Source organism: Lepisma saccharinum, chromosome 29 (genome assembly GCF_977018435.1).
Source record: "Lepisma saccharinum chromosome 29, izLepSacc3.1, whole genome shotgun sequence".
Lineage (NCBI taxonomy): Eukaryota > Metazoa > Arthropoda > Insecta > Zygentoma > Lepismatidae > Lepisma > Lepisma saccharinum.
The window spans coordinates 24,460,121-24,473,655 of record NC_139257.1 but is presented as its reverse complement, the minus strand read 5'-3'; positions in this window follow the sequence as shown (position 1 = coordinate 24,473,655).

Genomic DNA, 13,535 nt, shown 5'->3' with positions numbered 1-13,535 from the left:
ACAGTGATCTGAAAGCTAGTATAGTGGAACGATTCAACAGAATATTAAAAAATCGTATGTGGAGACAATTTACTCTACAAGGTAATTATAAATGGGTACAAATTTTACCCGAGCTAGTTCATGATTACAACAATACAGTACAAAGTACTATTCACATGAACCTTCTGAGGTAACCAAATCTGATGAGCAACGATTGATTTCTACTGTTTATTGTCAAAAATATACATACACTACCAAGAAGCCAAAGTATAAAATAGGGGATCAGGTAAGGGTCATTAAATATAATAAGTTATTCGAGAAGGGTTTTACTAAAAATTGGAGTACGGAGTTATTTTCAGTGGTTCAAGTTTTATCAGGGAATAGAAATACATCTTGTATCATAAAATATAATCATAACAAAATATTGAAAGGGAGATTCTATGAAGAGGAACTTAGTAAAACAAAATATCGAGATACATATCTAATCGAGAAAATATTGAAGAGGAAAAATAATTAATTGTATGTGAAGTGGCTAGGTCTGCCAGACAAAAGTTGGATAGAAGCAAACCAGGTGATTCTTTTACACCAACATGGAATGTGGTACAGCGTTTAACAGATGTAGTGGAAACTAATAAAAAAATGGAGAGTTGTTACCTGATAACATAAGATGCCTTATTGCAGGCCCATCAGGTTGTGGAAAAACCACTTTGCTGGTTGATAATTTCTTGCTTGCCCCCAATTGGCTAGATTGGAAAAATAGACACTTGTATGTATTCTCAAAGAGTTTAGAACAACCGAAATACCAACAACTCATGAAGCTGTACGAGGGACTGGGCATAGCTACATCAGAATGAAATTAGAATTTTTTTTTACACAGGGTCGTCACAAAGAAATAGACTGCTTTTATTTAGGTCAAACTTATTCCAAAATTCCCAAACATTTACTACGAGATAATACAAACCTAATCTGTTTGATTCCTCAAGATCATACTAATTTGAAACATGTATACGATGATTATGTGGGTGGAGACTTAAATTATAACCAATTTTCAAAATTCTGTTCGTCTTGTTGGAACAGCGACGATTTTTGATTTGTTACTATCGACATGACTCGGAAACCTAACAATGGTAAGTTTGGAAATAAAATCAACGATTTTTTAAACGTTGACAATATAAAATAACCATTAATCAAAAAAAAAATATGACAAAACATAAAATAGAAGATAATTCGAAATTACGAGAGTACTTGTCCAAACATTTCAAAGGTTCGAAATCAGAAAATTTAGGTTTTTACGAACAACACAAGCGTCAAGACCAACCTATTATCTATGCATTCAGTGGTCTTGGTAAAGAGATTAAGGGTGTGACAGAACAAAATAAAAACCTCATTAATGAATTGGTACTTCTTACTGCTAAAAATTATGCAGATTTCCCTCCTACGCCATTATCTAGTATCCACACACCCCTGGTACTTAAGGAACCAACTGCTAAAGCAGCTATAGAAGAATCAGAGAAAATTGAGTTGGGTCCCCTGGCAAGGGATTACCTGAGTACTGGAAAATTCGAAACAGATGAAGTATGGATTGAATCCAACTATGGAGCATAATGAAGGCGTAGTATGGAAAATTTGCAAATCTAAAGTAACATTCGAAGGGGACAACATAAAAATTAATTTGGGTGGGAGAAACAGCTAGTCCAGATATCCTGGTACCGTAGGGCTATGGGAGCTCATTACCAAAAACAACCAAAAATTTTTACAGAAGATGATTATCAAAGTTGCTCTGAAATTTTGAAACTCTCTGATGCTTTGTACCAAAATAACGATGCTAGTCAAAAGCGTGTGAAATCGAGCAGCTGGGACAAATACAAAAATCTCATTAAACCTATCTTGAATCAACTAAAAACCGGTAGTGGTATAAAAAAATACAATACTTTACCTAAGGAATTTGTATGGGTAAACGATGTGAGAAAACTTATAGATAGGTTGCTGGTTATAGCAGGGGAGGAAAATGCTGGGAACAATAATTTCCATAATGAGAAAATTTGTATTGTAAACATGATTCGTGACAAATTAACTAATTTTATTGTAAACGATCATAAAGGTATAGGATACTTAATTCAAATTATCAATACTTTACCTCCTAAAGTCTGGAATATATCAGAGGGTCGAGCTTTAGTGAATGATATTATTAATAAACTTCCGTTCGAGTTACGCGTATTATGGTCCCGGTACAAAACTTGAGAAACGAATAGAAAGAGGGGACAGGGGTATTAATCCTCTGGATGTAGCTTGTAAAGAACATGATATTGCATACAACACACACAAAGATCTGAATGATCGTCATGTGGCTGATCAAGAACTGGAAGAGGCAGCTTTTGGAAGATTAACAAGCAGACATGCATCATTGGGTAAAAAATAACAGCATTGGGTACAACTATTGCTATGAATACAAAACAAAAAATAGTGTGGGGCTTGTAATATAAATACCCTGAAAAATAATAATAATAATAATAAAACAACATGAAACCAAATGGAGTTTTATACCAAATACCATATCATGATCTCAAAAATTTAAAATTTAATTCGATTTTAACTAAAAAACAAGAAAAGAAGAGGCAATGTATAGCCAAAGGAAATGGAATGAAATTATTACTCAGTACGCCACAATTAAAACGATTGCAAAATACAAGAAAGAAAACACATAGTGTAGGATTTATATTCAGCATTCAAGATATCCTGGCTGCGTTGGGGGCAGTTGGGAGCTTGGCTGGGGGTAGTGCTGCTATTGCCAAAACTGTAATTGATTCGAAAAGAAATAAGGCAGAACTAGAAGAGCAAAAGCGTCATAATCTTGCCATGGAGAAAAAAATAGGCAAAGATGTGAAGTCTAGAGCAATCAGAAAATTAAAAAAAGAAGAAGCTCTTACCAACCAAGACATTGAATCTTTAATTAAAATATTTAAAATTAAACACTTCAGGGGGGCTTTCATGTCTGATTCTCTCCCTAAAGGTAGTCCTCACTCTCGAGAATGTGGCGTGGTGAATTTGGACAAGTCCAAAAACGTTGGTACTCACTGGATATGCTATTATAAACAAAATGACAGTGCTTTTATTTTCAATTGTTTCGGGTTGGTACCCCCTACAGAATTAATTCGTTACTTGAAACATGTTAAAACTTATTACAACGACGATCGTATTCAATATTTCCATCAAATAATACGTGGCCATGTTTGCATTACGATGCTCAGAATTTTAAATAAAATACCGAACATCAAATTAAAAATTTTCAAAAAGTGTATCACATATTAAATATGGGAATTTTTCATCTCTCTATCGAGACTTCGGTTTTGAACCTACATCTTCATGATGATATTATCTATCCAAAATCCATAGCTCTAAGAGCATTCTACAATATGTATCTGATTCCGAATGTAACAACCTACAACAATACTATATTAGTAGGTAATGAAAAAATAATTATTCCTCCTGGACAGTATAACTTATCTACTTTACAATTTGAACTTCCAAACACTGTCTTGCATTCTCAAAATTCTGTAACACACAGAGTAGAGATTGTAACTACCAATGAAACAGTGGACTTATCTACCATGGGAGAATGTTTAGGATTTGAGAACAATAGCAAATTAGAACCAGGTGTTACGCACATGGGTAAATTTATACCAAAATTCTTAGCTATTGAGACATTGAGTATTCACTGTAACATTACCAAAGGTATGATTATCAAAGCAGAAGAAAATTCGATTGGCAGTCACAAGGAATTAGGTATTATTGCTACATTTAAACCTAATTCGGAATTTATGGAACCTATCTTCTATTCACCAGTCCCACCAGTCTATTTCCCTGTTTCTATTGATATAGTTAATTACATAGAAATAACAATTACGAATGAGAAAAATGAAATAATCGATTTTGCTGGTGCTAATAGCACTTCGATAATAGAAATTAATATTTATAAAATATTAATAAATATCAAGATGGAAAATATTGAGAGCTATGAATTACAGTCCTTCCCTCCAAACAGGAGGACATTTGCAAATTTGAATCAGCCCAATAAAGAGATACAGTATGACATCACGGTGGGGGATGGGTTAATTCATCCACATAGATCTGATCTGTATATAAAAGTTGATATTGTAAAACAAAGTAATGGTGAAGAATATCCCCTCCCCGGGGCTAATGTAAAACTTATAGACAATTTTGTTCCATTCTTATTTCTCAAATTGAAGTCAGAAATCATGGTACAGTGATTGACAGGATTGATTGTCCTAGAATTACATCCATTACAGTGGGGACATTGAAACTGTCCAAATCAGAGAGTGCATATTATAAAGTTGGTGGGTTCGAAGCTGGAACAAAAATTCAAGCAAAAAGTCACACAGTACTGTTCCCCATGAGATTGCTATTTGGATTTTTCTCTGATTATAAAGAAATTATGTGGAAATCCCTCAACAGTGGAAAGAATCCATAATTGTTCCTGTGTTTAAAAAAGGTGATAAAATGAACTGCAATAATTACCGTGGAATTTCTCTACTCTCAACAACATATAAAATATTATATAACATTCTTTTAACAAGACTAACCCCATATGCTAATGAAATTATAGTTGATTATCAATGTGGATTTAAACGTAACAGATCAACTACAGATCAAATTTTTCACATCTGACAGACACTTGAAAAAAAGTGGGAATATAGTCAAAATGTCCATCAGCTATTCATTGATTTCAAAAAAGCATATGATTCGGTCAAAAGAGATAAATTATATAATATATTAGTAGAGTTTGGAATACCTAAGAAGCTTGTTAGTATGATAAAAATATGCACCAGTGAAACAGAAAGTAAAATTCGTGTGGGTATTAATATGTCTGACAAATTTACAATTCATGATGGGTTAAAACAAGGAGATGCATTATCTCCATTGCTCTTTAATTTTGCCTTAGAATATGCTGTTAGGAAGGTAAACGAAACTAAAGAAGGACTAAAATTAAATGGTGTGACTCAGTTGTTAGCATATGCAGATGATGTAGACTTACTGGGGGATGATGTGAATACAATTAAGAATAATGGTAAAATATTTTTCAAAACTGCTAAAGAGATAGGTTTGGAAGTTAACAAAGAGAAAACTAAACATATGCTTACAGGCCGAAACCAAGTGTTAGGTAATAATCAAAATCTAATTATTGATAACAACTCGTTTGAAACAGTTTCCAAATTCAAATACTTAGGAGTAATATTAACAAATGAAAATTATATTAAAGAGGAAATAAAAAGTAGGCTTAATTCAGGAAATGCATGTTACTTCTCTCTTCATAAACTTTTGTCTTCTCGTTTAATATCTAAGAAACTTAAAGTTAAAATATACAAAACCGTAATTTTGCCTGTAGTATTATATGGGTGTGAAACTTGGTCCCTTACATTGAAAGAGGAAGATAAATTGAGAGTATTTGAAAATAGGATCCTTAGGAAAATATTTGGACCTAAAAAGAATGAGGAGACAAGTGAGTGGAGAAGGTTACATAATTTAGAACTACATAATTTGTATTCATGTCCAGATATTATTAGAATAATTAAATCAAGAAGACTTAGGTGGGCAGGCCATGTGGCACGAATGGGAGAGGAAAGAAGAGTTTACAGGATTCTTGTTGGGAAACCTGATGGTAAGAGACCAGTAGGAAGGCCAAGACGAAGATGGAGGGACAACGTCGAGATGGACCTAAGGGAAATCGGTAGGGATGGAAAAGAGTACATAGATCTTGCTCAAGATAGGGACAGATGGAAGGCCTGTGTTGCTGCAGCCATGAACCTTCGGGTTTAATTGATTGATTGATTGATTTAGTTTATTTTACTTCGCGTTTTGTGCCTCTTGGCTAATTTGTGAAGATGGGGATGAGTGATGAAATGATGAAATTGATGAATGGACATTCACAAACAACCAAGCCCGACCGGGATTCGAACCCGGGACCCTTGGCGTCGCAGCGCGATGTGCTATCCACTCGGCCACAGGGTCGGGCCTTCGGGTTTAAGAAGGCTAGAGAGTTAGTTAGTTAGTTAGTTTGTGTTACACACATATTTTATCATTTTCTAAACCTCAAAGTAATATGTTAATATTGAACCAATGCTTTTTCTTGTTCACATCAAATCACCTCCAAATTAGCCGCGATATAAGGTTGTGTGAGGCCCTACACATCGTTTTATATATTCTGAGAGATAGTCTGGTCATTTTTAAGAGACTAAACAAAATGCAGGACTATATTTAGAATATAATCGTTATATTTGCACCTTCAATCACTGCCACAAGCACTGTAGGTGCAATGCGTATAAAGTGTGTTTACAACACGCTCCGAAACGTTTGCCGTAATCATTTCAATGGGTGTGATATCGCGCAAACAATTGTGGGGGAAGTTGTTGGCTGAATATCATCCAATGGAAACAGCCGCTGAGGCTCTAATGGTGATCGAACGCCGGACCGCATCATTACATGTGATACCGTTACCACTATGCCATTGGGGACAATTGCGATATTAGACAACATTCACACCATTTCGCCATCTTTGTTTGCAGTTGAAGTTAATTGTACAGCAAGCTTGAACGATATTGGAAGTACTGTATTCTCAACCAATTGCCCCCATGCACACTCCAATGTTGCTTGTGTATATAGCCTAAGTGTTCACTCACTCACAACCGAAACCGAAACTCGAGCTCTCACCGACACAACTCCAGACGCTTTGGCGCCTGAAACAGACGTTCGTTGGATCCTGCATTTCTACAGTCGTGGCCTTTGTCCCACTGCTTTGGTTGCGGTGAAGTATTTTGACAGGTGTCCGTATTTCGCTGCAGGATACATGCAAGGCTTAACAGAAGAATGTTAATGACATGCATATGATATAAAATGGTGATTAATTATTATTCGGAAATTAATACATGATTTATCCTCACCAGAGTGTAAGAATTTCTTATTTCGATAAAATTAACAACGAAATAATAAAAAAATATTTAATCAGAAATCAACAAAGTGAATAACAGCGATTGCTGTTCGTGTTTTAAATGTGACAAGTAAAGGGATGTAGATACACTAAATTCAGTGAAATGTGTTGGTTAATTTTTAAAATTGCCTTCAATTTATGTAAAATTGAAGAAATTTAGTCCGTTAATTTGCAATATTTCAGAAAATACAGGTGTATCAGAAGTCCCTTACCACTCCTTGTAAAATCCGCAGTGATTTTTTTTTTGAAATGTTATATAAGCGATACAAAATAGGCCTAGGGGGACACCTTTTGGAGTATGTCACGCGGACGTCCGTCATCTTCGTTCCGCCATCTTGAATTCAACTTTTTAATTTAAAATGATAGTTGGGTCATGTGATACATGACGATATGCTAGAATTTCGTCAGGATGTCAAAGCCGAAAAGATCTCATGTAACTTCATTTGGTGAAAAATTATTGGGAACTGAAAGGGATGTTTACCTGTTTGTTGCAGGTGCTGAACCATGCTGTTAAAAACTGAGGAACGCATCCAGATCGTCAAACTGTGGGGTTGGAGAATTGCCCGTGCAGTGGCTGCCGATTTCAACCTGCGTCATCCAGAACGTCACCCTGTGTCACATGTTGCAGTGTCTCAGTTATTAACCAAATCCGAGGAGACGGGGGCGGTCTTGGACAGACCGCGTATTGTCACTGTCACAGAGAATCACGGACGTAGCACAAGCTACTGCAGTGTTGGCCTCTTTCTCGACATCACCGTAGCAAAGCACACGTCGTATAGCAATGCAATGTGATATGAGTACATGGTTCTACAGACACACAAGTGGCATCCGTATAAGATGCAACTGCAGCAACGCCCGTTGAATTGCATGCCCGACCACCAGACCTAAGGCCAATAGATTTCTACCTTTGTTAACATGTTAAGGCTATGGTGAAAATTAGTGATCTTCGTCAACTGGAACAACGTATCATGGCTGCCTTTGAGCAAATTTCACCAGATAACTTGCTCGGTGTCCACAGACATTGCGAGAAGCGTCTGTAAACGTGTATTGCCCAACACAAACAACATGTGGAGCACATTCTGTAACAAACAAACATGACTTTCAGTTGCTAATAACTTTTCGCCAAATGAAATTACATGAAATCTGATTTCAGATTTGACATCTTGACGAAATTCTAGCATATGGTCATGTATCACATGATCAACCTATTATTTTAAATGAAAAACTTGAATTCAAGATGGCGGAACGAAGATGACGGCCGTCGCGTGCATACTCCAAAACGTGACACCCTAAGGTTATTTTGTATTGCCCATATCAAATTCCATGAAAATACAATGAATCGTAAGGGACTTCTGATACACAGTGTATTTTGTAATATTAATGTGTTCATCTTTGTTTCAAATGTAGAAAAATGAAATGGAACATTTGCTACATCTCCGTTGAATTTCTTCTGTGTAACTGAAATAATAAACACATTGTGTATACATATGTATATTATATGCATATGCACGTATATATAAGACATATGTTAAATGGAATGCACTGGTAATTATTACTGATGATTTGATTTTGATTTAGTTTATTTTACTTCGCGTTTTGTACCTCTTGGCTAATTTGCGAAGATGGGGATGAGTGATGAAATGATGAAATTGATGAATGGACATTCACAAACAAACAAGCCCGACCGGGATTCGAACCCGGGACCCTTGGCGTCGCAGCGCGATGTGCTAACCACTCGGCCACAGGGTCGGGCTTATTACTGATGAATCTGATAGTTGTCCAATGATATATCTGTCCTTTCTTTGCAATAAGACAATCTTCGTGAAGATAGTGTAAAAAAAAATATATATATAGATAAATTCAAAATTTTACGTTGAGTTCAGTTAGCAGCTTGTGCATTTGAATTTAATAATTTTCAATTTAAATGCTTTCTACAAGAATAATTTCGACTATGGCAATTAAGAAACGTTTTCCTCAATAACATTACGCTTCTTATAATGAAGATTTCACATGTAGGATTTGGATTATACGTTTTTAATAAAACTTTCACTTCCATATTAAATTTATATATTTTTATATCAAACACTTTTCTGCACATTGCAATCTAACATGAATGCACACGAGTGTTAGAGTTAGGGCTTCCTTCATTCCCGATGTCGGCTATAGTGGTAAAGATAACATCAGCACCACACTCGAACGCCTTTACGCCCCTCTTCCTCCCAGATATTCTTCCAATTGAAGAAAATGCAGAGGGACCATAGGTCAGTGGCGGCAACAAGGGTTCGTGCTTTGGTAGTTGTCCCTCTTTTGCACATGCACTACGGGCTCTTGATGCTAAGCCTTGGCTACAAAGAGAGAGTAAACTGTCCTCCTCCCCTTCCATTTCCCCAGGTTTGGAATCCAATTGGAGCAACAGATTTTGTTGTATGAATGATGCAGCATTTCAGAAAATTTTGTCACAGGAATATCGTCCCTGGAAATATAGTTGAAATTTATTTGTAAAATGGTTTTGGGGAGGGGGTCTGTTGTTTACCAAGTTTCTTTCGATGGGCTTCTTCCGATTTTTTCCTTTTGCTTAATTTGGCAAGTTCGAATTTGAAAACCCACATCTGAAACTACAACTGAAATAGGTCAGCCGAAGTTGGAAAGAATCCAAAAAGTTTGTTTGAAAAATCCAAAATATTCATGTTAAAAAAGGCCGGTATTTTATCAGAAAAAAATAACTGTTCTTCAGTGTTGTCACAGATTGATGATATATCATGCAAATAATGTTCCTTGCCTAAGATAAGTCATTACGTAATCCGTTAGAGATTTAAAATGCCATGCCTGTATTTTGTTTTGCAAATCGTAAATATTAATCTCGAATTTATGACGCCAGCAGTGAATGATGGTCTTGCCATCCCAAATGATAATAGAGTACACAATTAGAGGGGGAAATTTTCTTTCCCTGGTTGGGAAGGAAATTATAAACGTAGAGCCGGGGATGAAAATGTAGAAGGAGGAAATCCCCTGTATTCCACTCTTCAATTCGAACATAGCTCCCAGAGAACGGTGAATTAGTGATCTTGTGAATCCAAGTGGCTGTTTATGAGAGGATACTTCCTGGGTATATTTCCTTTCAAAATATCTTTAATGATAAGTTTTTAAATTCGAAATTTGGAACTTTCTAATCTTTTTGTCGTGTCCCGTTCGGGTTCGAAATAAGAAAAGCCAACGGTATTGTATCTGATGGATTTCAGCAAACCATTTTTGATAGGATGTTTACCTGAAAGTGCCAGTTTTTACTTGGCGATACAAAATGACAATATTTAACTGATTTGATCTGAAAATGTTTACAGAAATAAAACAATTAATTATATAATTGAAGCATTGAACCGAATAACGCTCTACGGCGCATTTCAGTGAATGCGAGAACAACGGATACAACCTGTTGAATGTTACTCCCCTCCAGGAGAAAAAAAATCATAAAAGCTTAGGCAAACATAGTATCAATTTTTAGGCAACATCCGACCATATGACTTGCCAGCTTAGAGCCTATAGCCGCAGGGCCGAAGCATGATTGCACTGGTAACTCAGCACATTCCCAAAAGTGCCATACACCGTTATTCTGTGGAATGCTTAAATATCCGATCCATATCCGGTATTCCCGGAAATTTCCGTTCTTGACGAAAATTTTCCTCAGGTGAGATATTTGTCTCTGGTTATTCGGTGAAACGGGAATCGGCGAAATGAGATTCGGTGAAACGGGAGTAAATCCGATTAGGAACTTCATGAACATTGCTTTTTACATGACTGGAGTAAAACCATTTGTGCGCATTGAGCTCAGACAGAAGCGATTCAGTGAACTCATATGATAGGACATTAATGCATTATCCAGACACCGATATTAAACATTGAATATATGAATACATAAGTGTACAGTCAGCAGCAATACAAAGGTGACACCTAGGTACTGAAATACATTCTTGCCTGAAAGGCGTTGTGGTTTTTCCTAAATTTACGATAGAAATTGCCGTTGAAATTTTGCTATTGAACTCACTTATTTCCGTAGGTTTAGACTGAGGCGTGCCCTGCAAATGTAGAAAAATAAGTAACGTTAGTTCAGAACAAGAATAACTACAGTACTAATACAATATAGAAACTAACATTAATAATATACTAATGGAAGATACAAACTAACATTGATAGTGTAACATTTAGTAAGAGTAGTTGAGTTCTTCTCCATGCTACTGAGCTATTAGAATTTCATTCAATTCAGTTATGAAACACGATATCTATTTATCTGTCTAGGAAATGTCTGGACTCTAAACTCTTAAGTATGCAAACTCCATTCAAAGTGTTGAAGCTTTAATTACTTGAAGTTGTACATTTTAAAAAGTGAAACCGTTATGTGTAGTTTCTACAGGGTGTTCAAAAATTATCGCAACCGAGTCTTTGAAAGTACTTAACTTCTGTAGAAAGAGCGATAGAGACAGAAAATTACACTGACTATTAACTCGATGAATAATTACACAGACAGATGATACAGATCGACATTTTGCACAGCTGCTTATGATTCACGTTTGTTATTACTTTAACTTCGAATACAATCTTTCTTACACCTTAGTAACTTTTGTTCATACCGAACGTTCATGTAGGGCATACAATTCTTGTTCAATATTTTTTTTAAAAAAATATCCACATAGAGTTAACATCCAGTGAAAATTTCATGTTTCTGTCTCTCTTTATACAAACGTTACGTGCGTTCAAAATCTCTTGCGTGACATTTTGGACACCCTGTACTACGGGCAGTTACTTTCAGTGAATTAATACAGCACAAACCTCATACGCCTAGATATGAGATAAATTTCCATTTTGTTACAGTGAACAGTTTCTTACTCTTTTGGTAACAATTATATATCACAACTCATACGGTTTGACAGTTGAAATAAATGTTACTTCTTTCTGAACAGGTTTGTAGGTAAAATTGACTATTGTCTACTTACATGTCTACAAGTGGCTAAAATATTTTTAAACGAAGGCTCACGCAGACGAAACTAACTCAAATGAATTTGCGCTTCACTAACAAGAGCTTCGTACGCGTTGTTAAAAATACATCAGCGTGCATTCACGTGAATCCTATATGAGCATACAGGGTGTTCCAGAAGTCTCTGACTGAGTTTAGTGTATATTTGATTGTCTATTGATCCAGAAGTTGCAGAAAAGCGATGTAAAAAAAATCAATTCCATCTATCAATCAGCATTGTACTGTATTGCACCTGAATTTTTGTCTGAATAGACACACTCTCGGCGTTGCTACGACTACAACAGATACACAGAGGAGTGTATAAAATCTTTTTGAGTTGATAATTGCAGTGCAGAACACCTTAAGTTGCTACCCTCAACACGTCTTGAGTTCATAATGATCGGAATTCATCAGAAACTTCTGGAATACGCATTACTATAAATAAGCCTATTAACAATGGATGCAAACAGCAATCATTCCAAAGATATTGCATGTCTGGTGATCTTTGCTCTATATAAGTGGTTTTCAAACTGCAGGTGTGTGGAGCAGACTTCATAGTTTGAACACTAACAGGAAAATATAGATGATTTTGTCACTGACACTCTTATCTTTGTTTCATGTGATTTGAAATAAAATGCTCCTTCGAAGTCTATAACAGACTAATTTTGGAACCCAATCTCCGTTTGAAGGTTTCCAGTGAACAAGCCGATATCATCAAGAAACTGTGTCAGTCTATGCAGACGAATCCTTGTCACTAGAAGCTCTGAGGATTAGGATTTACAATAAAAACTCCAAAATTATGCTTTTCTGTTTGTTTACAAACGTAATTTTGTACTTTAATTTTTTCAGTAAATTTGGAAAAATATATGAAAATTAGTTTTTTATATACTTTTTAGTTGGTGTTGATTTAGTTGGTGTTTTAAGTCCACTTTATGCACAGTAAGACTAATTGGGACTGGACCTACAGCTGAGAGTGGGCTCCGAACCTCTATCCGGGTATCGAACCTAGGACTCCTTGATTACAAGGCGACGACGTTACCACTGCGCAATCGGGAGGCCCATATATATATACTTCTTAGCAATTGTGTGTTTCACATTTTTTTATTTTTGTGACTATTATAAAAATTGTAGCCGTATAATAAACATTGTATTCTAATGTTTATATGTTCACAATCTTTCCACATCAGGTTGAAAGCCATTTTGTTCTATTGCAGATACACGCTTCCAACATATCAATAAAGCCACACCAATCAGGCAGCCAAAAAACTCCTCCAATCCATTAAAAAAAAAACTATGATAGGGGGTACATTAGACGTTTAGTTACGACTAAAGGGTACAATGAGAGCCGCTGCTCTATATCAACCAAAATGTATCGAGAGTTGTGCAATGCAATTTTCTACTCACCTGGACCTCAACCATGTCTCGGCTTAACAGGAAGACGAAAGAAGCTGCCAGCAGAACGAACATCACGCAGAACCTGATCGTGCTCAGAATGTGTGCAGCTATGAACGAATCGGTTGATGAAGAACTTGAAGTCATGCGAAGTGG